General features: G+C 42.4%; 1 protein-coding gene across 18 annotated transcripts in view; it reads right to left on the bottom strand.

Moving 5' to 3' along the window:
* Positions 1–27500, bottom strand: part of LOC143289164 (muscleblind-like protein 1) — a 262220-nt gene that overhangs the window by 125505 nt on the left and 109215 nt on the right. For 7 of the 18 annotated variants that reach the window (XM_076598086.1, XM_076598087.1, XM_076598079.1 and 4 more), the window contains exon 1: positions 8319–9163. The exons of 1 other annotated variant lie outside the window; for it this stretch is intronic. The gene's annotated coding sequence lies outside the window, so the exon portion shown is untranslated. Of the gene's footprint in view, positions 1–8318; positions 9168–27500 lie in introns of those variants that run through there. 10 more of the 18 variants (XM_076598083.1, XM_076598084.1, XM_076598073.1 and 7 more) reach the window with 6 other exon arrangements.

Raw genomic sequence — 27500 nt, 5'->3', positions numbered from 1 at the left:
TGGCAGACTTCACCAGAGCATGTCTGCATGTCACAAGTCTGGTTCTATTCTCGTCATACGTCAGCAAAACAAACAGAAGAAAAAGAAGATAAAATAAACAACAACAAAAAAAAGGGGAGGGGGGGGGGGGTTGAATGAGAAAAGCTTCCCTGGCCGTGCGTCGTCTCTGTTCAACTTTGTTGTTTACTTTATAACGATAATAATAATAATGATGATGATGATGATGATGATGATAATAATAATGGTGATGATGAATCATCATCATCATCTTCTTCTTCATAATTATGACAGTATCATCGGCATACAAAGAAAGCAGTGGGACCCCACCAACTCACTCCTTCCAGCCCAAAGGAAAAAGAAAAAAGAAAAAAAACAAAAAAACATCAGCAGGAAATGACATATTAATTAATGTTTTCATAGGAGGTGGAGTAAGGGGTGGTGGATGAAGAACTTTTTTTTTTCCATCTCCAAACTACCGTTTCCGCCACTTTTACAGCTGTTTACCTTTTTTACAGATAAACAGACCGGCAGACAGAGAAACGGATATCTAGGTATCATACAGGACTGACGGATGGACTGATATCTATGTATACAAATTAAATACAAATTAAGACAAGACAGACAAGACCTCCCCTGGGTGTGGAACACAATCATCAGCAAGTGATTCATACATACATGTAACACACACCATCATTCCTACATAAAATATATTTTAAAAAAATTTTTAAAAATAAAAATAAAAGTTCAATACGTCTATATCAGCAGTAAAAGTTTTCATTCCCTTTCAACACGGGGAGGAGAGAGAGGGGGAGAGAGAGAGAGAGAGAGTGTGTGTGTATGTGTGTGTGTCGGGGGAGTGGGTGGAAGGGAAGGGAAGATCAGTGCAAGACGGTGGAAGAAGTCTGGGTGGGGGGGGGTGGGGGGGGGGGGGCGAGGGAGAGGGGTGACCAACAGGTGCAGAGAGAAGGGGGAGGAGGGGAGGGGAGGGGAGAGGAGGGGGGGAGGGAGGAGGCTGTGAGACACTAGAGCGGCACTGTGTAGAAAGGTGGCCTTGTGGTAACACACCCAATTAGGAAGCGAGCGTCCAACAAGGGTTTGAGTCCCAAACTGGGACCGGGATTTTTTTTTTTTTTTTTTTTTTTTAACTAACCTCCCCCCACCCTCCACTTGACCTAAAATAAGGTGGCACTGGTGTTACTCTTTCCGAGGAGACTTATCTTAAATTAAACCCGAGATCCAGTGTGTGCAATTTGCACTTTGCACACGTGAAAAGAACACGCCCACGGCAACAGAAGGGTTGTCCCTACTGGCAAAATTTTACGCACCCCCCCACCCCGCACCCCCCCATAAAAAAAAAAAATCCACTCTAATGGTAAAAGAAAAAGAAAAAGAAAAAAATACTGGCGCTATACACTGTAATGATGCGGTCACCCCCCAGAGAGACCAGACCAAATTTCATACACGGAAATCTGTTGCTACAAACTACTACTACTACTAATGATAATAATAAGGCTAACATCTATCTATCTATCTATCTACCCATAAAATAGATACAATCGGCAACCCCACACACCACCCCCCCCCCTCCGCCCCCAAACCAACCTGCTGACATGACCCATCTGTCACACATCTACACGGTAGTCACGTACTGATGAAACAAAACACTCAATATATATATACATACATATATTTTTTTTAATTAAAAAATGCCCACCCAATCAACCATTCACACCTCCCCCACACCGACTTCTCACACCCCCCCCCCCCCTCCCCACCCCCCTCATTGCTCCACTCTCCCTCCAACTCCCTCGCAAAGTTCAACACGGTACAAAAAAAAACAAACTTTACGTGGTTAGCATATATACATACATACACACACACGTGGATTGCTTCTGGCATTTCACATAACTATAATATGGCTCTTCCCACGACGACAGTTTTTTTGGTTTGTTTGTTGGGTTTGTTTAGGCTTTTTGTTGTTTTGGGGAGGAGGGGAGTGTTTGGGGTGGGGGGAAGGGATGGTTTTTGGTTGGGTTTTTTTTTTTTGGGGGGGGGGGGGGGGGGGAAGGACGTGGGGTTTGTTTTGTTTTGTTTTTGTTTTGTTTTTTGTTATTTTTCCTCAAAAGTTCTTCTTCTGGACATCGCTTGCCTTCCGTACTGATGAAACAAGCACACAACACATACAGGAGCGGCAGACGGAAAGCCGCAGTGCAGTATGGTTGGTTCAGACAACAACTGACGGCTAACACACTGATCACAGCAGCAACCACATTCATTCCGATTCCTCCACTGACCAGTCAGTCACAGTCCCACCCTGGGGGGGTAGCTCGCCCGCTTAGTAAAAAATCGACTCTAAACAAATACCAGATGCATGACAGAGAGAGAGAGAGAGAGAGAGAGAGAGAGAGAGAGAGAGAAAAGACAGACTGACAGACACTCTGATACACTCTAGTCCCCCATCTCTCCCCTACCAAACCCATCCCCAATCCCCAACCCCGCATCGAGCTGTCACAACCAGGATATGAACATAATTATATACAGCACTTTTACTGCTCTCAGTACAAGTGTGAGAGCAATAAAGAAAGAAACACACACACACACACACACACACGAGGGAAAGGGTAGGAGAGGGGGGTAGTTAGTAGTGAGGAGAGAGAAGCAAGGAGAGGTAAGGGGAGGGGAGGGGTGAGTGAACCACATGGGAACCAAGTGTACAAGAGGTCAGACAACTGACACAGCCATTAATTCAGCTAAAAGGGGGAGAGTACCCGCGGACTGGCCGGGCCAGTAGCAAGCAAGAAAAAAAAAAAAAAAAAAAAAAAAACCTCTCTCCTCACTCCCCCCCCCCCCCCCCTCTCTCTCTCTCTCTCTGTGCCCTGCCTCTCCCCCTTTCTATTCTGCTGACGCGGCACAATGGCTATAGTGCCAGGGCTGTGGCCTGGCCCACCACAGCTAATGTGATTAGTTTCCTGATATTCCAATCATCGCTACACAAAGCGCACAGCTGCTACAGCCATTCTGGCCACCAAGGTAAAAGGGGGGGGGGGGGGGGGGGGGGAAGGGTGTGGGGGGGGGGGGGGGGGGGTAGGTGGGGTGGGGGGGCTGTATGTATGTGTGCGTGTGGGTGTGTGGGAGGAGGGAGGTGATGAAAGAAAAGGGGGAAAAAAAAATCCTGTTTTTTCCTCCTCCTCCTCCCTCTCTCCGCCTTTATTTCTTCACTCACCAGCTCACACTCTCACAATCGCCTCCCCCCCCCCCACCCCCCCCACCCATCCCCGCAAGCCCCCCTCTCTCTCCTCCCTCGAGCTGTCACAACCAGGATTGCTTTTTTTTTTTTTTTTTTCTTTTTTTTTTCACTCACTCCGCACTGAAAAGGGGGATTGTTCCAGCGCAGAAAGACATTTTATCCAACTCTGTCATGGGCAAGCCGTAAAACTGGTGACAGTCCACGCAATTGTATTTTGCTGCTGTGAAAAAAAAAAAGGCCACTGCACACACACACACACACACACAAACACACACACACTGTCACCATATGTCGGGACCAGACAATGAAATGCGCGCCACTTGTGTTTCATTAGACTTTCACCACGGAACGTTTTGTGTTGGACGCTGTGTGTCTGTGTGTGTGTGTGTGTGTGTGTGTGTGTGTGTGTGTGTGTGTGTGTGTGTGTGTGTGTAACAGAACAATACCCACCCTCCCCCCTCTCTGAAAATATTTCAGACTGGTTATAATAGTCTAAGAAAAACACCATATACATCAATTAATAAAAAAAAAACCCAAATATAATAATAATAATAATAACAACAACAGTACATTTATAATGTGCATTCAAACTTTTCAAAGCACTTCACAATTACACGCCAATCAGACACAGTGCTCACAACACACACACACACACACACGAGCGCACGCGCAAAGAATCTTTATATGTTAGGATCCACATAATACAATGTAATGGAAAGCCTTAACTGTGGAGAATTGAAAGACAGAGATTAAAATGAATTGTCCCCACAGGAGCATCAAACGTCCACTACTTTTAGTCTTGATTCCCCCCCACCCACCCCCCACCCGATTGATACAGAGAGGATCTCAACACATTGCTGATCTTCATACAGAGGTACATGGTCTAAACATCATATTGTTAAATTAATGTTGATATCGGAAAAAGAGCAATACATAAAAGTGTTAAATATTCATACTGTGTATGTATGTATATATATATATATATATATACATATACATACATATATATATACACATACACACACATGTAATAAAATCAAAATGAAAAAAAAAAATACTGATAAACAGATGAAGCATCCACATTCTCCACCTGAGAGAGAGAGAGAGAGAGAGAGAGAGAGAGAGAGAGAGTGCACAACAGACAGACAGACACATAGAGAAAGAAACAGACAGACACAAACAGAGAGAGAGGGGGGGGGGGAGGAGGAGAGAGGTCAGAATTCAGACATGGAACAAGACAACAGCTGTTGTTTTTGTTGTTGTTTTTTGTTGTTGTTCTTTTTTTGAGGGGAGGGGGGGGGTGGATAAGGTCAAAACCACAGTATAGCTGAAGGGATGCAGTGACTGCTGCGTGTGAAAAGAGGCGACAGAAAAGAGAGAGAGAGACAGAGACCTGGAGAGAGAGAGAGAAAGGGGGGGGGGGGGTGGAGGGGGAAGGGAGAGCAGAAATCAGACATGGAGCAAGAGAGCAGAGTAGGACTGGTAGGTTTAGGTAAGGGAAAGGATGCTGTGACTAATAGTAAGTGGCGGCAGAAAACTGAAGACAGAGAGAGAGAGAGAGAATGAGAGACAGACAGACACTGAACACTGGAATATTTAATGTCATTACTTGAAAAGCTCTGGTGACATAGTAGGTACTTATCAGAATAAAACAGACAGACAGAGAGAGAGACAGTCAGACACACACACACACACACACACACACACACACACAGGGAGGGAAAGAGAGACAGACAGAGAGAGACAGTAACAGCGAGAGCGGTGAAGCGTGCTGGCGGGGCCGTGTTGGTGACAATGGAGGAGACAGGCAGGAAGAGAGAGGGAGAGAGAAGGAGAGAGAGAGAGAGAGAGAGAGTGGGAGAGAGGGAGGGAGAGAGCGAGCCCCTTGCTGTGATCAACAGGCTCCATTAAGTAACCGCTAAAAGCATCCACCTCCTCCATCCGATGTCTCTCACATGAATGGCTGCCAACGCTCTCTCCAGTCCCTTCTCATTTCCCCTAAACCTACTTTGTTCACGCTAGCTCACCCCCGCCCCCCCTCTCTCTCTCTCTCTCTAACACATGCCCACACATATGACTCTCTCTCTCTCTCTAACACATGCCCACACACACACACACACACACACACATATATATATATATATATATATATATATATATATATATATATATAAAAGCGCACACATGTATGTATAAGCACCTCATTAAATTTTATACACCTCTCTCTCTCTCTCTCCCTAAAACATATGTGCACACATGTACAAGTGCACACATGTATGTATAAACACCTCATTCATACAGCTCTTCTCTCTCTCTCTCCAAAACACATGCGCACACATGTATACATGTATGAACACCTCATTTATACAGCTCCCCTTTCTCTCTCTCTCTCTCTCTCTCTCTCTCTCTCCCTTTTACATCATACTCTCACACATTTCCAAAACTTGTTTCTACACTTTCTGATTCACAATCGCAATGTCTTGATTCTTCAGGTATACTGTAATCCCCAGTCATAACTGTGTTATTCTGAACACCATGCTTCATAAATTATTGTCTTCATGACCTGACAGGATATAATAATGCATTCAACAATAATCAGTGACTGAGAAAAAGAAAAGGAGAAAGAGGGCTGAGTTTAAACCATGAAATAAGGAAAAAGATACACAGAGAATGGGGGGCGGAAGAGGAAGAAAGATAAACAAGAAACAGAGAAGAAAATCATGTATCATGATACACACATATTTTGTTTACACATAAAGTGGAAAAAAAAAAGTTTTCAAAATCATTAAACACACACACACACACACATCAACAAAACGATTGTAACAAAACAAAACAATTACACTCAAACATCATTAACACACACACACACACACAGAAAATAAAGATAAACGGCGCAAGCTGACACCAAATAAAACAGTCATCTTCCCCTCTCTCTTCCTCACCCATTAAATCAACGCACTAAAAATAACATCACAATTTTATCAACTGATGGGGGGGCCAGTGTTAGCACACAACAACAAATTCTTTATTAATGAGGGTAAAAAATAAGCAAGGCACATGTTGGTTTGTTTTTTTTTTGTCTTTCTTTCCTTCAGCAAACAATCAAACCTTTGCATGTGTGGTTCACATATTTAATTACTCTAATTTTCTCTTATTTATCTTAAACTTCTCAGCAAACACACAGCATTTTTTTTCTTTCTTTTTTTTTGTGCACGAGTTGAATAAGGTTCATTTTCTCTTTTATCAAAATGAAAATGCAGACCACAAAACACATGCAGTATATTATATATATATATATATATATATATATATATATATATATATATATTAATCAACATTCATTTTTCTCTTATCTGAAGAATTCTTTGGCAGCATTTTTTGCCCGTGCCCATGTTCCATGACGTTAATATTCTCTCTCTCTCTTATCTCACTTGAAATTATGCAGTGGTGATTATGTGATGACGTTTCTTTTCACCATATGTTTGTACAGACTTGCTTGCCAATTCTAATCTGTCAATTTTTCGACTGTTTCTCTCAAAAAATAAAATAAACTATTTAAGTTAACATATTAAGAGGCTGCTAGGTTACCACGAAAGAAAAAAAAGAAAAAGAAAAAAATCCTTGCTGTACATAAGAAGTTAATTTCTCTATTGTTTCTCGCACAAAAATAAAATAAAATAAATTAACTTAGTTATTGAAGTTAACATCTCAAGAGGCTGCTAACAATAGGTTACCAAGAAAAACAAAATGGGAAAAGAAAATGAAAAAAAAATTGCTGCACGTAAGAGAAGCGAATTGTTCTATTATTTCTCAAAAAAAAAAATAAATAAATAAAAAAATAAAACTATTCAAGTCAACGTCTTAAAAGGCTGCTAACAATAGGTTTCCACACGGAAAAAAGGGAAAAAGAAAAAAAAATCATTGCTGTATATAAGAGAAGTGGACAAATCTCTGCACCGCCACATGGGCACTGTCAACGATCAAATAAAATCGCCCCTGGCACAAGCGGTGGACGGACGGATGGGGGAGTGGGGTGGGGGGGGGGGGGGCTGACCCAAGGTAAACTGTACTGTTAAAAAAAAAAATCCCCTGACCGCAGGGTCTCGGGGTCTACTAATCCCGGTGCCGTAAACGCTGCTCCACTGCCAAGCTCCATTGTCCAATGTTAAAAGGAAACAACACCACGAGACCACAGCCCCCAATCAGTTCCACCTCGGCAGGCCCCGACGCTAGGCTGTTAGATAAAAGGGGTGGAAGAGGGGGGAGGTGAGGGAGGTGAGGGGGGGGGGTGTCCGCTGTGGTAGTAGTATGGATGGTTTAAACGAAAAGCTCGCTAAGCCCTAACCCTGCCACCGCTGTCGCACTATACTTGTCTGGGAGTGTGGAAGGAAGGTTTGGGGAGGGGTTGCCTGAGCCCCCCCTCTCCCTTCCATTCTCCCAGGCTAGTGGGCAGTGTGGCCTGGCGTGACCCCCCCTTCCTCCACTCTCTAGTGACACCGCCTTATTCGTTCTTTGTGAGGGCACAATGTGAACCATCCCCCGTTCACCCAGGTCATTACTGGCTTGGCGGCTGAGGCCGAAAATCCCCTCCCTGCCTTGATACGTGCACCATCTGCCCTGTCTTCTGGTCTTCCTTTTCTTTCCTCATACACACATTTAAGGACACCTTTTCGGGTGGCTACCCCCCCCCAACTTACCCCCACCCCCACAAAAGAAGACAGATTGCAGAGTTTCTTGGATACTAATATGATGAAATTTTGCGTTAAAACCAGTTTACGATTTTGCGCCAACAGGACAGAACCTGACAGATAGATACATGAAGCTTAAATCCCAGCGGAAAAGACACGCATACGCTGGTTTGTCTTCCCGATCAGTCACAGTATTGTATGACCTGACCCAAGCCACGCCGTCAAGGCAAGGCAAGGCAAGGCAAGGCAAGTCAGCTTGACAACGATCGACGCTCAGACCACGACAGACAACAAAGACAGCAGTAGCGACGACGAGACAAAAACAAACAAAACGAAAAAGGATTTGAAAAACAAACAAAAAAACTGAAGTCTCCCCTTACCTCTCCATACTTGGCCTGGCTGTGGCGTGGAATGGGTTGTGTGTCCTACTCACTCCAACGAACACGTCACACTGCTTGGTGCTAGTCTAACGGCTGTCTTAGAGTGAAGAAGAAGAAGAAGAACCTGAAAAAACAAACAACAACCAAAAAGCTCTAGAACTCAGCCGTGAGAGAAGAAACAGCCAGCCGGTGGAGTAGTAACAGAAAGGAAGAGGGCTTGTGCTGTCGAGAGCAATGTGTGTCAGGGTGGTGCTCTCTCTCCACAAAGTGTCACTCCTCTTTGCGATCAAGTCCTTCACAGGGCTTCACTCCGCCTTTCCCTATGGTCACCACGGGCAGGGGTGGGGGGGGGTGATCCAGGCCGACGACAACGACGACAGGCAAGTTTCACAGACGGCTTCCGAGGACGCAGACTGTTCCTGGGGATACAACAACGACAACCGCGCACACACAGACAACAACACAGCAACCAAGTGACATGAAGAGCACACAACTGCTGGAAGCCGTGGTAGTGGTGTGGAGAAGAAGAAAAAGCTATTTAGCGGCGGTAGCGGCGGCGGCGGCAAAAAAGCTGGTAAGGAGCAAGTGAAGCGGCAGTATAGCGAGTGTCGGCGGATACAGAAGTAAAGCTGGGAGTAGTAGTACTTCTCGGCGCGGCTCTAAACTGCTCCGTCAGGCAGGCGGCCTCCGACTTGCTGCAAGCAGTGCAGGCACAGACACAGAGGCAACTCCCTTCACACATCGCGCCACGCACAACCACACAGCCAGCCGCCATGCACCCAACCTGCAAAAGCAGACAGTGCGTAATCGGCTAAAAATAACGCCGCCCGTTCATTGGCCGCGAGCGCCTCGCGACACCTCCCCTCCCCCTCCGAGCGCGTGGCCTGATGCGGGGTTGTGTATACTTTTATCTCCCTTTGGAGCAAGATGACATGCCAGTCTGTCGATAACTTTCTCTCTTTTCCCTCTCGTTTCCCCGCCAGTTTGTGCGCCCGTCTGTGGCCCCAGACAGACAGCGACCGTCAGGCCCGTGCCGCCATCAACAGGTAGCTGGCTAGGTGCAGCCTGACCAGACCCAGGCCGCTAAACAGCACAATCCCCGATCCCGCCCTGACTCACTAGTAAGGTATGACGTAACTGTGTGTCACTGATAAATCATGTCACAGGGGGAGGGGGTGATTGACAGCTGGGCTGGACATTGCAGCTTTTTCTGTTCCGCGGCCAGTACCTCCTCGATCCGTGGCTTGGAATGAGTGACTTCTTCTTACTTCAGCCACCAGCTTTCGCTTCAGGAATGACGCATCCTGTGCTTGTTAATTGGTCCAAGGAAATGCAAATGACCCGGCTCAAACACCTTGCCACAACGAGTCCACGATCTACCACGAGAATAAGCTTCAGTTCCTAACCTCATTACCTGCCAACAACTCGTCTTCTTTGCCAAAAGATTGTATTAATATAATAGACTGCTCAAGAATATAATTTTTTTCAGCTGTGATTCATCACTGAATTGTTCTGATCATGGCTGGCGTCATTGAACTGAAGTAATGGTTTGTTTCTCTGCATAAGGAACCGTACTTTTTTTTTTCTCAGTAAGTTATCACTGGTGAAAACAAAATCATTTATATCATGTCCAGACTTGTCACCCAAAGACATTAAAAAAAAATTCAACGCCGGAACATACCAAAACAACTAGACTAATTAAAAACGTTTTGTGGAACATAAGCATTTCTACACGTCACTATTTCAAATGATACAAAACGCGCACAACCTCAAACCGGTGCTGTCGCCTCTTCCTTAACACCTTGACCTTACATAAAGGATTCAGAGAATGTGTCATTGTTCAACCTTCTGACTCAGAGCTGTACATATTATGCGTGATAATGACTGGGGTGTGTCAGAGCTATTTGATTTGTCTCAGCACATGATTCAGCGCTATATAAATACTTTATCATCATTTGGATAAAAAAAAAAAAAAATGTATGTAAATAAAAAGCATTCCATCGTCCCCAAACCTGTTTTGCATGGAACAGGGGAAAAAAAACAACCCAAATGCAGTTAATATCTTGACCATCAGCGACACATCGAATACACCCGAAAAAAAAAGTAAATGTTTGTGAAAACTTAATTCGATAAAGGGTATTTTTTTAACACACTGCTTTGACCCGACATCAGAAAGCTCGGGATTTTTGTCTCGCGAATAAATGAATGAAAGAATGTCATTTACTGAGTATATCATTAGTAAGCATACAGTTGGGTTTTTTTCCTGCCTCCAAAAGGAGGTAGAAGATGAAAGAATTTTTTTTTTAATGAAAAGATCAAGAAAGAAAGAAAAAAAAAAGATTGTACCAAACCAGCATACACATTCTAGATCATTGATACACAAATATAAATTTATTGTAGATAAAGGTGAATGAGAGAAATAAACAGAGAGAGAGGGAGAGAGAGAGAGATTAATTTATGCTCACACATAGATATTTCTTGAAAACAGGGCATAAATGGGGAGACAGACTGAGGGCGTTACGGGGGGCGGGGGGTCAAGTTCTAGTTTTCCTGTCCAAAGTTGAGTTGTTTTTTGTGCGCGCTTTGTGTGTGTGTGTGTGTGTGTGCGTGTGTGTGTGTATTGTGACGTGTTTTTTGAAAAGACAAGACGGTTTCACACTATGTACCTGAAAGCGGAGAAACCCGCGCTTCTGCAGCAACACCACCTGCCATGTTTAGTGGTAGATTACATACCTGTGCAATCAACATCTCGTCATCAGCCCCATCCACATGTAAAATGCGGCTTCTGTTCAAACGTGTGTGTGTGTGTGTAAGAGAGAAAGAGAGAGTGTGTGTGTGCATGTGTGTGTGTGTGTGCATGCGCGCGTGCATGTGTGAGTATGAACAAGTTTTTATTTTGATATGCACACGTATGTATCCTATTTTCTACTGTACCTGTGTTTGTGTATGGTTTTAGATTTATGTTCGTACCTTGTTGTGTACTATCCCCCCCACCCCCACCCCCCTCCTCAAACATTCCTTGTGACCCCGGTACACTTGGTAATAAAGACATATTCTATTCTATTCTGTGACCTGCTAGAAAATAGAAACTATCGCTATAACTTTCCACCTTGCGAAGAACATCCGTCACACACACATATATCTCTCTCTTTTTTTCTTTTTTTCTTTTTTTTCAACAAAATTTGACGGCTTATTTTCACACTAAGTCCCCTCGCTCTTACTTTACAAACACATAAATATATAGTTTCAGACTGAAGACGATCACCACTTGTCAAACAAACGGAACATAACAAGCGTGAAAAACAGTACATAATGAATTTCTAACTCTGAAGACATTCGCCACATACTTATACCGGGCAGCGTATTTATATATCAGAAAGGGAATCGTGTGTATGATTTCATTGTTGACCTGTTCTGTGCTGTATTGTGATCACACACACACACACACACACACACACACACACACATATATATATATATATATATATATATATATATATATATATATATATTCGAAATTTAAAACAAGAAAATACTGTTTCAACCAAAAACAAATAACAAATTAACCGCGTCAAAACTCAATCACGTGAACGAATGCAAAGTTATAACAAAAGAGCCGGCACTGTCTCAGTTATCAGGGAATGTTCACACCCTCTCGCACTACCCAACAATGCACACTCTTTGTTCACGTTACAACAAACAAAATGGCAACAAAGGGAGGTGGCAGAGTGGTCAAGACGCTCACCTGCCAACACAGAGAGCCGTCCGTGAGGGTCTGGGTTCGAATCCCGCGCTCTCGCCCTTTCTCCCCAAGTTTGACTGGGAAAAATCAAACCGAGCGTCAAAGTCTTTCGGATGAGATGATAAACCGAGGTCCCGCGTGCAGCACGCGCTTGGCGCACTGAAAAAGAACCCATGGCAACGAGAGTGTTGTCCTCTGGCAAAAAACAAAACAAAAACAAAAAAAAAAACCAAACAAAATCCATCTCTGATAGGTACACAAATATTATATTCATGCACTCAAGGCTTCAGACTAAGCGCGTTGGGTTCTTCCAAGTTTGACTGGGAAAAATCAAACCAAGCGTCTAAGTCATTCGGATCAGACGATAAACCGAGGTCCCGCGTGCAGCACGCACTTGGCGCACTGAAAAAGAACCCATGGCAACGAGAGTGTTGTCCTCTGGCACAAAAAACAAAACCAAAAAAAAACAAAAACGAAATCCATCTCTGATATGTACATAAATATCATATTCATGCACTCAAGGCTTCAGACTAAGCGCGTCGCGGTTACGCTGCTGGTCAGGCAGGCATCTGCCTAGCAGATGTGGGTGTAGCGTATATGGGTTTGTCCGAACGCAGTAACAACGCCTCCTTGAGAAACGGAAACTGAAAGGCAACAAACACAAAGCCACCACCACGGCACAGGAGGAAGACAGCAACAGCTGAGAACCTGACAAGAGACACAAAACGACCTGCTCAGAAAATTTCAATGTCGGGATCGGCTTGAAAACAAAACACCCTGAGCAAAATAAATACAAGGACATAAAAAAAAACACTAACAAAATTAAAGACACAACACAACACAACACAGCACAACACAACAAGCACGTGTCAGCCATGTCAAATGACTCGCTGAAAATGAAAGTAACATATTGTGTGCATTGTTTCACACATTCTGATTAGCATTTCTACTGGGGTTTTTTTTATCGACTATTGTCTGTTTAGTTTTCACCGCTGCGTTTGTTAGTAAATATTATGGGCCTATGTGCTTAAACGTGTTCGTTAAAATTTTCATTGAGCACGCAACCGTTCGGATGGTAGCTTGCGCTTGTCGTTGCTCCAGTTTTTTGTTTGTTTTTTTTACTCACTTGTGTAAACAAAGTGAGTCTATGTTTTAACCCGGTGTTCGGTTGTCTCTGTGTGTGTGTGTGTGTGTGTGTGTGTCTGTGGTAAACTTTAACATTGACATTTTCTCTGCAAATACTTTGTCAGTTGACACCAAATTTGGCATAAAAATAGGAAAAATTCAGTTCTTTCCAGTCATCTTGTTTAAAACAATATTGCACTCTGGGATGGGTACAAAATTTTTTTAAAAAGAAGCATAATTATATGCAAACTGCATTTACTGTTATATTTATATTTTTTTTATTCTCTAAACTTGGCACTTTGACCTCTTATTCTGACACAACAACAAGAGGAGTCATTATTATCATTTTTTGTTCAAACAGGAACTTCTTTTGCTAAAGTTTACCACGGACACACAGACACACGGACACACACACACACACACACACAACCGAACACCGGGTTAAAACATAGACTCACTTTGTTTACACAAGTCAGTCAATAAAGGAACGAACCGAACATCAAGCATTATAACACAGTAACTGACCACTGAATATTATTCTGGGGTAAACCAGCCAGGGGTTCTGGAGTTTGTATCTAAACTGATTTTTCTGTGAGAAACAGAGAGAGGTGAATAGAGAGGACAGCCGCACGCTCACACACACACAGGCGTGCGCGCGCGCACACACACACACACACACACACACACACACACACACACACCTTGTCCACAACGTCACATTTTTAGAATAAATTGTTACAATATAAATGAGAGAGGGAGGGGTTGGGGGTGGGAGCAAAGACACATCGCAAAGTGAATTACATGATTTCCTAGAATTTTTCCGACAAACGTTTTATTTGATTAACTTGTGTCCGATTTCAAACAGATCTTTTTTTCCTTTGTTTGTTTGTTTGTTTTGTTTTGTTGTTGTTTTTTTGTTTTGTTTTTTTGTGGGGGGGTTTTCGGGAGGGGAAGAAAAGTTTGTCTCTTCCAAGTCTTCAATTGATCTCTGTCGCCTGATGCCCTTTGTCAGTCAGAAAGACATTTAATTTTAGAATAATCAAAGTAACTTTCAGACAGTCTTAATTATATATATATATATATATATAGAGAGAGAGAGAGAGAGAGATCCTCAGCTGTTTCCATACTGTCACTATCCAAGCGTTTCATTTTTGTTTCAAACTGCATTTTACTTCTTCCCCAGTCTCGGACTACAGTTTCCGCCCTTCACCTACAGATGATGTTCCGAAGACAAATAAGCCACTGTTCATTCGCGCACGTGTCATGAGTATGTGCGCGTTTTCGTGCGTGCGTGTGGGTGTGTTTGTGTGTGTGTGTGCGCGCGCGTGCAAAAATTCTGGACACAGACAGACAGACAGACACAGAACGTGAGACAGAGAGAGAGAGGGGTGGGCAGTCAGAGAGAGAGAGAGAGAGAGAAAGAGACAGAGAATAAAATAGTTGGCTGCGTTTATTTCATCAAAGTATGTATTTATGTAACTACGAGTTCATTTATTTATCTATCTATTTATTTATTCATCTATTTACTAATTTATTCATTTCAAGTTATGTATTGCTTCAATCATGTAAGTGTAAGATAAATCAGCGTAATTCTTGTGACAATAAAACTGATGTCCCCCGATTCACACACAACGAGGGCAGGAAAATAGAATCATCACCCTCCAACAACAATCTGTGGTGGTTGTGTGTGTGTGTGTGTGTGTGTGTGTGTGTGTGTGTGTGTGTGTGTGCGCGCGCGCGCGCGTGTGTGTGTGTGTGTGTGTGACAGACAGACACACACACACACACACACACACACACACACAGACTGTTCCTATCTTTTGCTCTCAAGACAGTCAGACAAAAGTGCAGAATGAGCTTCTGCACATTACGACGCCAACCAACATGTTCCGATTCACTCCGGTGCGAACATCAGTCTAACATCGGATCACTGAGATTCTACGCGAGACGAAACGAAGAAAAGCGTTAAACATCAACGAACGAAGCAATCAGTGGCGCAAACAGTGAATAACAGCTTGGAATAACATGTGCGCGCGCATCATGATGATGATGATGATGATGATATCGTCTGCATCATCATCATCATCGTTGTTGTTTTTGCTGCTGTTATCATTATCATTATACATATTTCAAGCAACATACACTCATTTAGACTGACAGATAGATTATACATACATTAGATAGACAGATAAATAGATTATACATGCATCAACACACACACACACACACACACACACACACACACACACACACACATCTATTATCATATATATATACTGCACACACATCTATAATCATATATAAATTGTTGATGTCTGGTCAAAGAAAGACAACACGGTTTCGCGCGCGCGCGCGCTTAATTCTGAGTGTGTGTGTGTGTGTGTGTGACAGAGAATGCGCACGGCGCAAATAACGTGACAAAATGTCGCGCGCGCGCATGTGTGTGTGTGTGAGAGAGAGAGAGAGAGAGAGAGAGAGAGAGAGAGAGATGCGTATATCTGTATGTATATATATATATATATATATATATATATATGTATGTATGTATATGTGTGTGTGTGTATGTGTCTGTGACAAATCATGCGCACGAACCCAAGTAACGTAACTGAATTTCTTTTTTTTTTGTTTCGTTTTGTGCGTCTGTGTGTGTGAGAAGGGGGAGGCGGACGGGGGCGGAGGCACGCGTGCGAGTGCGTATCGCTGTGAAGATGAGCAAAAACGCAATCAGACAATTTTGAAGCTTTGATCGCCCACATATCTTTATGAACCTGCAAAATCTCAAAACTAACAACCACAACAACAAAACTAAGATGTTCATTTTCAATTTTTTTTGTGTGTCTCCTTTAACTTCAAATATCGGCTGAACAGCCGGTGATTACTCTCTTCTTTTTTTTCCCCCCCTTTCCACAAAATGTTTGTATTCGTGAGATCAAAACTACAGAAGTAAGCTAAAGTTTCTCCCATCAGCCCCACATCCCAAACCCTACCCAGCCACTACCAACTTTTTATAATCATTATTATTATTATGGTATTTATATAGCGCTGAATCTTGTGCAGAGACAAATCAAAGCGCTTTCGCACCAATGGCGAAAACCTCTCTTCTTCGTAGTCTTTTTGTTTTCCCCGATGTCAGTTAAACAAGACACGGAAAAGGTCACAAAGAAAGTGTGATCTTCTGAAGTGGATACAAGTGTTTCACAACTCAAGTGTTTGCAACTGAACCAGGTTGGAAAACCTTTTTCTCTTTTTTTTTTTTTTTTTTTCTTTTCTATTCTTTTCTTTTTAGATTAAATGTTGTTTTTAATGGAACATTTCTCCTTTCTAGAAGGATTTTGAGAGCTAATTGTTTTGTCGTTTCCCGTCTGTGAGTGAGTGCGGTATATGTATGTATGTCTCTCTCTCTCTCTCTCTCTCTCTCTCTCTCTCTCTGTGTGTGTGTGTGTGTGTGTGTGTGTGTGTGTGTGTGGCTGATTGTGGGTCTGATAATAAGAAATCAAAAATAAAATAATTTTTTCTTCTTCTTCTTTTTTTCAAAATCTAAAATAAAATAGAATAAAAACTCAGCAGTGTCCTTGCACGGTGTTTGCAAGCAGTTGTTTGTTTGCGTGGTGTAACTGATTGTGTGTCGGATTCAAAAGAGCTGCGCAGTGTCTGGCGCGTATCAGTTTGTGGTGGTGCTGTGACCTTACTTACTATGCAGTGGCGTAAGTCGTGTGTGTGTGTGTGTGTGTGTGCGTGCGTGCGTGTGTGTGTGTGTGTGTTTGTGATTTTAAAGAGCGAAAAAGTCTCTGCGCGTTAGTTCACATCCACATAAATACGTCATGACACTGGCCGCATGTCCAAGCATCTCTAACATGGATACAATCAGCATTTCTGTTCCTCTAAAAGATTCCTTGCTGAAGAAATAATAATAATAATAATAATAATGTACATTTATATAGCGCCCTTTCTCACTAAGAGCTCAGGGCGCTTTACATGAAAGAAAAATATTACAAGTAACATAAAACATTCATGACCACTCTTTCTCACCCCCCCCCCCCCCCCCCCCCCCCACACACACACACACACCTCTCTCCCTTTCTCACTCCACATACATCCAAAGTGAGCTGACATGGGTGGTGTTGGAGAAAAGGAAGCTGAGAGTACTTATAGATAGGTTTTAAAAAGACGAGTCTTTAGTGATGAGCGAAAAGCAGAAACAGAATCAGATGCACGGATATGATGAGGAAGGTTGTTCCAGATGTGAGGAGCAGCAAAGAAGAAAGAACAGAGAAATAATACATTTTTGCTCACATTTTTAAGTGATTACATAATATGCAAACACATCCATAAAGCTTTATATATGGACATAGAAAGCAAGCGCGAGCGAGTTCAAGATTAGCTGTGTCTTGCAAAATATCTATCAACTAGTTTGTATGGAGCTAACCATGAGAAATGAATTCAATGGTCATAGTAGACATCACAAATAATTCAGACAGTCGTCTAACCGTATAAATGAAATCAAAGAAAACAGAAATACAACAAAACAAACAAACAACTGAACAGAATAAACGACAAAAGACGGTGCCAAGAGGACAGGCTACATATAACGCATACTAAAAACACGCCGGGAGGGGGGGGGAAGAAAAAAAGTAAAATAAATAAATAACTTTTTCTTCTTCTTTTTTTTTTTTAACTCTTTCCATACGAACGGCGAAAGAGACGACGTTAACAGCGTTTCATCCCAATTACCATCATCAAAATATTGCAAGCGGAAGGCTCTTATACTGAAGAGGTGAATGTTGACAAAGAATACCACAAGTCTGACGACGGAAGCTAAAGGTTGGGTCATTAAGACACCCACTGGACATCCGAGGGGTCTGTGTAGAGGAGAAGAGAGGACTGGCCGTACTGAGTGAGTTAATGCAACCGCAATCTTTGACGACGCCTCCTGATGATATTCAATGCATCAATCTGTAGACCCTCTGATGTTTAAATTAAAATAAATTATAAACAACATCAACAACCAACACACACACACACACACACACACACACACACACATGTACACATACATATATATATATATATATATATATATATATATATATATATATATATATATATATATATAACACAACAACAAAAACAACAACAACAACAATAAGAAGAAGAAGAAGAAAAGCAATCATGAAAATATGATATACGCTGGACCCGTTCTCCGCCCTCCGTATCAATTTGTGTTGTAGGGTACTGTATGGTACTGCATTGTATTGTATTGTACTGACTCGTATTGTATTGTATTGTATTGTATTGTATTGTACTGCATAAAAATAACGTTTCGTCAAAACAGATTTCGCTGCCGTGAAATTCCAGCGTTTCTACGCCGCCGGCGAAAAGAGCGCGTCGCGAGACTTCCGCGTCATCCATATTTCTTTTTTTCTTTCTTTCTTTTCTCCCCCCCCCCCCCCCCCCCACCCCCCTCACCCCATCCCACCAACCCCCCCCCCCCCCCAAAAAAAAAACTGTCCACAAGTGTTGTTTGTTCTCCAAAGTGGATTTTTCTGCAGAATTTTGCCGGCAAGGGACAACCTGTTTGTTTTTTGTTGTTGTTGTTTGTTTTTTGGGTTTTTTTTTTTTTATCCCTGGGGACACTTGAACGTGCTCCACTCTGAGTGCCAACTAGTTGCACACGGGATCTAAGGTTTATCGTCTCATCGGAACAATGACCAACAAGACAACTTACCACAAACAGATGCAAAATAAATGCAAAATGATTGAATAATTGATAAATGAAGTAATTAATTAATTAATACTTTAATTGTTTGCACCAGACAATAAAGTCTTTTGAATTGGAAACAAACAAATGGACGAATGAATAAATAAATTAGTAAACAAATAAATAAATGAATAACTAAAAAAAAGATAAACAAACGAACAAACAAAAAAAACCCAAATAAATCGACAAATCAAAGAGACAAAAAAAAAAAAATCATTTTAAAGAAATAACATGACCCTCACATGAACAGCCAAGAGGTAGGTAGGTATAAGACACAATTACAAAATACAAACTAAGCAAACGACTCTGGAACCGAACAGACAAGAGTCACAAATATTTGACACAATATATTTTAACCCCGCAGGGACGATACGATGTTTTTGCTCTGTTAAGTACCAGTGTTCTGTGACACTTTTTCCCGCTCTCTTTCTCAGTTCTGAAAGAATGGCACGCGCGCACGCGCACACACACACACACACACACACACAAGAAGAAAAAGAAGAAGAAAGAAAGAAAGAAAGAATAGACGACTCAAAGCGTCATATGCATGATCAGACCGGATGCATTCTGTTCTGAAGAACAAGGTTTATATTAAAAAAAAGAGAAAAAAAGAAGAATGTTTAAAATACAAAAAAAAAAAAAAAAAAATTATATTAAAAAAAAAAAACACCCAAAAAAAGGAGGGAAAGAAAGAAAGAATGAATGAAAGGAAAATGAAGAAAAGAAGATAATTTAAACGTCGTTTGGAAAAGAGGAACCAAATACCGCGGCCTGTCACTGGCGCGCGCGCGCACACACACACACACACACACACACACACACACACACACACAAAAGCATAAGTAGAGAGAGAGAGAGAGAGAGAGGGATGACTTCTCAAAAAGTTCTGTGAACTGATTCCCAATATTGAGGCAACCTTTTTTTTTTTTTTTTTTTTTTTTTTTTTTGCTGCGCAGTATAATTATCATTCCTTGTACAGTTTACAACACTCGTGCACTCACTGATAAATCAATCGATCAATCAATCAATCATTACTTAAATAAATAGATAAATGAATTTTAAAAAAAATTAATTAAGTACACAAACGGACAGACAGAGAGACAGAGAAATAGACAGACAGACAGACGGATCATGCAGGTTCTACCTACATACAAGGCTGTATCATAACTTTATATCACTGTCATGCGCGTGCCAAGTTCAGTGATCATTATCATTACAAACGAGGATTACCACATGCCTACATTCAGTACCTACATTCTGTAAAACTATTACAGTATACCCGCAATTTTTCTTTTCTTTTTTTTCTTTTAATAAACTTTTAATGTACTTTTCTTTTGTAATCTATTTATACATTCTTGTGATCATCTAAAAGTCAAATTATTAGGTACCTTTTTTTTCGTTTCTGGGATCTTTTGTTTGTTTGTTTGTTGTTGTTGTTTTTTTTTTATGTTGTTCTGGTTGCTGCTGTTGTTTTTGCTATTGTTGTTTTAAATTGTTTGTTTTTGTTGTTTATGCGGCCGACGAAAAAAAAAAAACTTCGTGTAGTGCACTTTAAAAGAATGTTAAAAAGAATTTTTTTTTTTTTTTAAAGGAAGGTAAGGTAAAGGAACTATACACTTGATGGAAAAGAAAAATGAAAACAGCCTCTTTTCTCTCTGTCTCTCTCTCTCTTTCAAATCGCCGAAATTGCCATTCGTAAATCCGTATAGCCCAATACGGAAATACTCGAACACAATAAATATATTCATTTTTGTGTGTGAGGGTGATTTGAAAGTATGTATCTGTGTGCGGGAAACAAAACAAAACAAAACATTCTTCTTCATACGTTATCAAAGATTAAACATTTGAGCGCGCGCACGCGCGCGCGCACACACACACACACACACACACACACACACACAGGGCGCTCAGTTCATAAATAAACATAACAGTGTACACTGCATGAAAGAATAATTAATTTTCCTCGAGTGACTAACAAGACAACTCTCTTTTTTTTTTTCTTCTTCTTCTTCTTCTTTCTTCTTCTTCTTTTTGAATACCCTCAAGGCCTGACTAAGCGCGTTGGGTTACGCTGCTGGTCAGGCATCTGCTTGGCAGATGTGGTGTAGCGTATATGGATTTGTCTGAACGCAGTGACGCCTCCTTGAGCTACTGAAACTGAAACTGAAACTTTTTGAATACGACAAGCTGGTATCATCATCATCATCTTTGCGAGTTTTCCTTGATCATAAGTAATCATAGGACCACAACCTACCCATTTAGATTTGTGATATGATCACTCCGATCGCTTCATGCGGTGATACCTCTGTTTTGGTACCCACTATATACTTTGCCCCCCCGTCTTTGACTCTACGGTGAGTGATGGCGCAAGTTTTAAACAGTCTCTCCAAACACGCTTCTTCCCCTCTGTCAACTATCTATATTGTGACTAATCTGCTTCTTGAACTTCTCTCTCTCTCTCTCTCTCTCTCTCTCTCTCTCTCTCTCTCTCTCTCTCTCTTCTGTGTGTGTGTGTGTGTGTGTGTGTGTGTGTGTGTGTGTGTGTGTGTGTGTGTGTGTGTGTGCGTGCGCGCGTGTGCGCTCACGCTTGTTTTTTGTATGATGTAATCCGATGCATTTATGTCTATGAATGCACAAAACCTTTTCGTATCATTGTGAATATGCCAAGATCACACTGCCTAGGAAATGTAAACGGCAATCATCATCATCATTCAATCAATCATCACCATCAATCAATCATCATCAATCAATCAATAATCACCATCAATCAATCATCATCAATCCATCAATCATCACCATCAATCAATCATCATCAATCCATCAATCAATCATCACCATCAACCAATCATCATCAATCCATTAATCAATCATCACCATCAATCCATCATCACCATCAATCAATCAATCATCATCAAAATCATCATCATCACTGATGGCAATAGTAGTAGTAGTAGTAGTAGTAGCAGCTGCTGCTGCATCAGAAGTAGTAGTAGTAGTAGTAGTCGTTGTAGTAGTAGTAGTAGTCGTCGTCGTCGTCGCAATGCTGTTATTGTTATTGCTGTTGTTGTTGGTATTGTTGTTGTTGGTATTACCAGTGTATCATTATCATCATCATCATCATCGTTATCATTATTATGATCATCATCATTATTATGTGGAAAGCACACTCTCTGCCACTTTGAACGTGTAGCTATATCACATGCCGTACATTAATGAACTACATTTTTTTTGTATTTCTTTTTTATCAGAACAGATTTCTCTGTGTGAAATTCGGGCTGCTCTCCACAGGGAGAGCACGTCACTACACTACAGCGCCACCTCTCTCTCTCTCTCTCTCTCTCTCTCTCTCTCTCTCTCTCTCTCTCTCTCTCTCTCTCTCTCTCTCTCTCTCCTGCGTGCAGTTTTATTTGTTTTTCCTATCCAAGTGGATTTTCCCACAGAATTTCTGCCAGGAACAACCCTTTTGTTGTCGCGGGTTCTTTTACGTGCACTAAATGCATGCTGAAAACACGGGACCTCGGTTTATCGTCTCATCCGAATGACTAGCGTCCAGGCCACCACTCAAGGTCTAGCTAGTGGAGGGGGGAGAAAATAGTCGGCGGCTGAGCCGTGATTCGAACCAGCGCGCTCAGATTCTCTCGCTTCCTGCGTGGACGCGTTACCACTCTGGGGGCACCACTCCACTGCTGTCTTCAGAAACGGGGAGGTTCTGAATGGGAGCATGCAGTCAGACTTGATTGTATTGTTCACACTGGCCTGGGCAGTTCATCACTTGCCAAGTTCAGTAGGGCACCGTGCTTTGAAGATCTGACTTATTTATGTACGCTTATTGTTGACTAAGGAGGAAGGTGGCAGAATGGTTAAGACGCTCAGCTGCCAATACAGAGAGTCCGTGAGGGTGTGGGTTCGAATCCCGCTCTCGCCCTTTCTCCTAAGTTTGACTGGAAAATCAAACTGAGCGTCTAGTCTTTCGGATGAGACGATAAACCGAGGTCCCGTGTGCAGCACGCACTTGGCGCACTGAAAAAGAACCCATGGCAACGAGAGTGTGGTCCTCTGGCGAAATTATATAAAATGAAATCCACTTTCATAGGTACACAAATATGTAAGCATGCACTCAAGGCCTGACTAAGCGCGTTGGGTTATGCTGCTGGTCAGGCATCTGCTCAACAGATGTGGTGTAGCGTGTATGGATTTGTCCGAACGCAGTGACGCCTCCTTGAGAAAGTGAAACTGAAACTGAAACTTACTGTTGACTTCATCAAGATTTTGCGCCTTATACACATTATTAGTAGTGGTAGTAGTTGGTTTTTTGGGTTGTTGTTTTATGTATTTATCTATTATTTATTCACCTTTTTTTCTCTCTCAAGGCCTGACTAAGCGCGTTGGGTTACGCTGCTGGTCAGGCATCTATCTGCTTGGCAGATGTGGTGTAGCGTATATGGATTTGTCCGAACGCAGTGACGCCTCCTTGAGCTACTGAAACTGAAACTGAAAACTGAAGATCTGACGCCAAGAGAAGTGTTATCAATAAGTATCAGTATCAGTATCAGTAGCTCATGTATACGCTACACCACATCTTGCCAAGCGGATGTCTGACCAACAGCGTAACCCAACGCGCTTAGTCAGGCCTTGAGAAAATAATAATAATAATAATAATAATAATAATAATAATAATAATAATAAACAAATAAAAATTCAAAAAAATAAAATAAGAAAATAATAATTAAAAAAAAAAAATATATATATATAATAATAATAATAACAGTAAATTAAAATAAAATAAGACAATAATGATGATAAATAAGCAAATGTGTTATCAGTAAAACACGCTGTTGCATAATCATATACACACGGTCAACTATGTCTTCGTTTCTTCTTGTTTCTTTGGGGGTTGTTTTTGTTGCAGCTTTTTTCTTTTTCTTTTCTTCTTTTTCTTTCTCTCTTTTTTTTCTAGTTCAGTTCAACGTCTTTAGTGATACGGGACAAAAAAATTTTTTTATGTGTGTGTGTGTGTGTGTGTGTGTGTGTGTATGCGTGTGCGCGCGTATGTGCGAGCGTGCGTGTGTGTGTGTGAGCGTGCGTGTGTGAGTACGTACGTATGTACATGCGCGTGTATGCGTCTGAAAGTGGGGAGGTTTGTCAAAATGGGAAATGTTTCAAGATGATTCCATCGGGGTGTGTGTGTGTGTGTGTGTGTGTGTGTGTGTGTGTGTGTATTCTTTGTTTGTTTTTAACTCAATTCAATAGATTATATTTGCTCTTTACCTTTCATTTCGCTGTAAAAATACCTGCGATTGTTGGCATGCTAAATTTCCTCCATGCCTCAAACGAGGTTAAAGGATTTAAATATTCCCGATTCTTGATTCTCTCGTGACTGTTGTTCTCGCGCGCTCGCGCGCACGCGAGAGAGAGAGAGAGAGAGAGAGAGAGAGAGTGTGTGTGTGTGTGTGTGTGTGTGTGTGAATGCACTTCATGTATCATGTTAATATAATCACTGAAATAGTCCATGAAAACTGATTATTCAAAGAACTAAAGAACTACTTTGAATACATTTAGAAACAATGTATTAATCGAAAACTGACATGTTATATTGACAAAAAACAAAAAAAGAAGAAGAAAAAAAGGTTGGTTTTTTTGGCCAATGAAGAAGGCGTGTGAAAGCACACACACACACACACACACACACACAAAATGATGATGGTGATGATGGTGGTGATGATGGTGTGCGTGTGACAGACGGACAGAAACAGACGGGTGATGGTGATGATGATGATGATGATGATGGTGGTGGTGATGGAGATGGTGACGGTGGCGATAGTGATGATGATGATGATGATGGTGATGGTGGTGATGGTGACGATAGTGATGGTGTTGGTGACGGTGGCGATAGTGATGGTGATGGTAGTGTGTGTGTGACAGACGGACAGAAACAGACGGACACATTACGTTATGATGATGATAGGGGCCTGAGGGAGGGGGGTGCGAGGGAGAGGGGGGTGGGGGGGCAGACACCTGGACTGAGACGGAAGGAAGAAATACGGAGAGAAAGAGCGCGTGCTTGTGTGTGTGTGTGTGTGTGTGTGTGTGTGTGTGTGTGTGTGTACGCGCGCGCGCGTGTGTGTGCGTGCGTGTGCGTGTGAATAACTATCAAAAAAAACTCTTGTCAAATAATAATATGCGATGCTTCTTCTTCTTCTTAACAACAATGCGTAACACTCAAAACAGGTTCCCCCACCCCCATCCCCCTTCTTCTGTTCTCCACCTCATTTCAACACCACCACCACCACCACCACCCCACCCCGCAATCCCCTCACCCCTCACACAAAACAAATAAAAACAACAAGAAAAAAATATATCAAAAGAGCAATGAACTAAATAGAAACAAAACAAAACAGCCCCCCCACACACACACACACAAAACAAAAAAACCCCACATCAATCCTTCGCCAACTTTACCCCCCCAGACTTTCAACAACAACAACAAAAAAGACGGTAAGATGGTGTGTGTGTGTGTGTTTTCTGGGACTTGACCCCCCCCCCCTCCCCCATCACCCCCTCCTCCCCCCCCCCCCCCCCCCGACGGATCGCACGATAACGCGGGCAGCACGCACAGCGCTATGCATATCCTCCGTGCAATCAAAACTAAACATGCAGTGCGCGAGCCGGGGAGCGGAAACTGGTCGTGTGCCTTATTATGCAAGGGGACGTGAGAGGGAGGAAGGTGGTGGGGGCGGGAGGGGGAGGGTGAGGGTGACAGAGTGTGTGTGTCTTGTCTGTGTCAGTGTGTGTGTGTGTGAGAGAGAGAGTGTGTGTGTGTGTGTTTCTGTCTGCAAATGTACTCGTTTTACTATCAAAGTGAATTCTGCCACAGGGACAAACTTTTTGCTGCCGTGGGTTCCTTTACGTGCACAAAGTGAATGCTGCACACTGGACCTCGGTTTATCGTCTCATCAGGAGAAAAAAAACAAACAAACAAACAACACTCGCATCCTGTCCAAGTGAAAAGCAGGGTGGAGGGGGTAAGCGGGATTTAAAATATAAATCCCTTGTCCTTACATGTGGGTCTCGAACCCGTGTGGGCAACTCGTTTCCCTCGTCGCCGGGATGATGCATGATGCATTAACCACTTGGCCACCGATTCCACCTGTGAACTTTTCATATCAACAAGAACCAAACCCACGACCAACGCAGACCAGCTCGTCCCAAAAAGCGGACCAGGAAAACAAAGCCGCAGTCTGTCAACCTACATACGCAGAGATGTATAATCATTTATCATTCTGACATAATTATATATATATATATATATGTGTGTGTGTGTGTGTGTGTGTGTGTGTGTGTGTGTGTGTGTGTGTGTGAGGGCGCCGCGGCAGAAGTACGGTTGAGTGTGCGCGACAGCTAGCTGTACTGGCTGGTGCCGTCAGTTCGTGCTTGGCATGTGTGGTGACCGACCAGTCACTCACAAGTCACTTCAGTACTCACTGTTCGCAGTCATTCTGTTGGTTTGAACATGACTCTGTTCTCAAAAAGCAAGTCATTGCGAACACAGTCACAGAGCAACAACAAGCCCAAGCAATTCTGTTGATGTGAGGTGGTTGTTTTGTTTGTTTCTTTTTCTTTCTTTCTTTTTTTTTTTTTTTTTTTTCCTCCCGTGGTCTTAGTGTGGCTGCCTTCAGTTTCAAATCCCTTCTGAGGCACCCTGTGGTATTTGTATTTGTATTTCTTTTTATAAAAACAGATTTCTCTATGTGAAATTCGGGCTGCTGTCCCCAGGGAGAGCGCGTCGCTACATTACAGCGCCACCCATTTTTTTGCATTTTTTCCCGTGTGCAGTTTTATTTGTTTTTTTTCCTATCGAAGTGGATTTTTTTTCTACAGAATTTTGCCAGGAACAACCCTTTCTTGCCGTGGGCTCTTTTTTTTTTTTTTTTTTTTTCTGCGAGCAGTTTTATTTGTTTTTTCCTATCGAAGTGGATTTTTCTACAGAATTTTGCCAGGAACAACCCTTTCTTGCCGTGGGTTCTTTTACGTGCGCTAAGTGCATGCTGCACACGGGACCTCGGTTTATCGTCTCTTCCGAATGACTAGCGTCCACACCACTACTCAAGGTCAAGTGGAGGGGGAAGAAAATATGGGCGGCTGAGCCGTGGTTCGAACCAGCGCGCTCAGATTCTCTAGCTTCCAAGGCGGACGCGTTACCTCTAGGCCATCACTCCACTGTGCACACTCTGTCGTAGTTCTTCTTCTTCTGCGTTCCTGGGCTGCAACTCCCACGTTCACTCGAATGCACACGAGTGGGCTTTTACGTGTATGACCGTTTTTACCCTGCCATGAAGGCAGCCATATTCCGTTTTCGGGGGTGTGCATGCTGGGTATGTTCTTGTTTCCATAACCCACCGAACGCTGACACGGATTACAGGATTTTTAACGTGCGTATTTGATCTTCTGCTTGTGTATTACACACGAAGGGGGTTCAGGCACTAAGCATGTCTGCACGTTATGCTGACCTGGGAGATCGGAAAAAATCTTCCACCCTTTACCCCCCCACCAGGCGCTG

Source organism: Babylonia areolata, chromosome 13 (genome assembly GCF_041734735.1).
Source record: "Babylonia areolata isolate BAREFJ2019XMU chromosome 13, ASM4173473v1, whole genome shotgun sequence".
Classification (NCBI taxonomy): Eukaryota; Metazoa; Mollusca; class Gastropoda; order Neogastropoda; family Buccinidae; genus Babylonia; species Babylonia areolata.
This window is presented reverse-complemented; position numbering and strand designations above follow the sequence as displayed.